Raw genomic sequence first — 2,805 nt, 5'->3', positions numbered from 1 at the left:
ATGTCAATCAGTTGTTTTCTTTTCAGCTTCACACAGTCCCATTAGGTAGCGTGTTGTCAACAAAAAGAATATAATTTAAACACCTTGGGCTTTTTCTGTGATTATCCAAATCCTATTAACAATGCCTAAGGAGCAGGTTTGCTATTGGGTTTTACTGCTGTAATATATATGTGCATGCTTGGGGCATACATTTGAAATTCTCTGATCTGTTTTAGGTCTGGTATTACTCAAGGTACAACTAGATGGAAGAGATTAGGCTCAGTAGCTGCTTAATATTGAACATCATCTTTCCAGGTAATTTGGCAATACTGCACTGAATAACTGATCATTAACAAACCTTTTTCACAGTATTGCATTTTTGATACTGTCCAAACACTGATGATATACGATTTCAAGGAGCTGAAGTAAGGTTTTAAACATACAGTCCACTTGAACAGCTATAGCATAAAAACATAATGCCAGCCTAAGTTGCATACTGCCAATAAAATAAAATAAAATAAAATAAAACAAAATAAAATAAAATAAAATAAAATGAGGCTAAAAAATAACTGAGGCAGTCTCTATCTTATCTGTTTAGTTTTTTCCCCAGTTCTGCCCATTACTGTTTATCCCTGACACTGATATCTTCTGTTGCATGGAAGAGCTCAGAGATTCACTCTGTAAAGGACACTTCTGAGGAGCTGAAGCAGTCGTATTCTTGTTAATTACTCTTGATTTTTCTTCCCTTTTGTTTCATTGCCATTCACAGAAGGGCTGAAGCAGAGAGGGAAAAAGTTCAAGACAAAGGAAGCACTACTGGGAGAGAAGATGTCACAATAGCTGGAGTGTATGGGAAAAAAAATAGAGAGGGAGTAGTCTATAACAGAGTGTCTGCTCCTGTGAGGCCCATGCAGAAAGCTGTTCAGCAGTTCAGAGTGCCATATGCACCTGAAAGAATGCATGTGTATACATATATATGTTTATTTCTAGCCTCATTTATATTCTGGCTTTGGCATTGTTTGATAGTAAAGCACTTGATAGATACTGGAGGGAGAAGAATTATTTACTCTGCTCTCCAATCTGAGTAATTGACTTGTGGCTTGACTTTTTTTAGGACCTCTATAAGGATATGTAGATGCAGCAGAAGAGCTCATTTTAGTTTGGTTTCCATAAGAAGAGGCTGCATATACACTGCAGAAGTGCTGGGTGCTTGAGTAGAAGTCTTAATGACATAAAAGGGTGTTTTTGTTTTCCCAGTTATTTGAAATTACAATTGCATAATCAGAATTGTCAATAGCTATTCAGGCACAAAGCTGGAGTTCCTCAGTGTTGTTCTACATCCTAGCAAATAACTACAGCAATCAAGGATCACACTATGTGAGCTCTGTGTGTGAAAATAAAGGTGGAATGTGTCCTATATTGTGTTGTAAAAAGCTGCCTAGGATCAGTAGAGAAGCAAGTCACATTCTTGAGGTAAAAATGGCATTTTTAAATTTGACATTCATGAAATCGTTTCCATCAGTTTGGCTGATGAGCCATGCCTGACATTTCTAAAATCACTGTTAAAATCACAGTCATACTGAGATCAAAGCCTGAGTCTGCACTAACTCCAGTGAGGCCAAGATTTCATTTCTTGATGTCAGCATCTTTGAATATCTGCATCCCCAAACTCAGTTGTGTGAGTTATCACACCAGTCCCAGTGCATTTCAAGTGCTGGCTCTGAATGTTTCTCTCTCCTGAGATAAATTGGTATGTCTGCTTTCTCCAGAAAAATAGCAAAATTCTCTGAATTCTTTGCGCATCATTGTGGATATGTCCTATGCTGTTACACTAATGCTTCTCCTTTCTTTGAAAATTACAGCAGAGTGGTGAAAGAAGCAATTCCACAAAGGGAAGTGAGAGAGCATATACACAGTCTTTGTGCAACACTTGAAAGACTGAAGGCATTAATTGTACATGCCAGTTTTGTTACTTCATATAACTCATAAACAAATTGTCTGTATCTGTGCATATCATGTTTGCACTTGCAGTTTAACCTAAGTGCTTCAGACTTTTTTCCATATTTTCTAATTAAAAAGACATTTTCAAGGATCCAGCAGTGCTGAGTACAGGGGAAAGATCACTGCCATAGTGCTGTTGGCCACACTGTTTCTGATAAAGTCCAGGATGCCATTGGCCTTTTTGGCTCATGCTCACCCACTCCTGTCCAACCAGCATCCCAGCTCCTTTTCTGCTGGACCACTTTCCAGCCACTCTGTCCCCAGCCTGTAGCACTGCCTGGAGTTTTTGTGACCCAAGGACAGGACCTGGCACTTGGCCTGGTTGACCTTCCTACCATTTGCTCCTGCCATTGATTCAGCCTGTCCAGATCCTTCTGTAGAGACTCCCTACTCCCCCCAGATCGAGATTCCCACCCAGTCAGTTTGGTGTGATCTGCAAACTGACTGAGGGTACTTTCAGCCCCCTTGTCTTGATCAATGATAAAGAAATTAAACAGGGCTGGCCCCAGTACTGAGCCCTGGGGACCAGCACTTGTGACCAGCTGCCAGCTGGATGTGACTTCCTTCACCACAATCCTCTGGGCCTGGCCCAGCAGACAGTTTTGTACTCAGTGAGGGTTGCTGTCCAAGGCAGTTCTTCCAGGAAAATGCTGTGGAAAATGGTGACAAAGGCTTTGCTAAAGTTCAGGCAGACAACACACACAGCCTTTTCCCCATCCACCAAACAGGTCACCTTGTCATAGCAGGAGACCCTCTTACTGAACATAAAAGGACCCCTTCTGACAGAATGCAAGACAGATAAAGGCTACAGTAGATATGGCAGCG

Source organism: Geospiza fortis, unplaced genomic scaffold (genome assembly GCF_000277835.1).
Source record: "Geospiza fortis unplaced genomic scaffold, GeoFor_1.0 scaffold104, whole genome shotgun sequence".
In the NCBI taxonomy this organism is placed as follows: Eukaryota; Metazoa; Chordata; class Aves; order Passeriformes; family Thraupidae; genus Geospiza; species Geospiza fortis.
The sequence above is the reverse complement of the archived record's forward strand: the minus strand, read 5'-3'. Positions refer to the sequence as shown.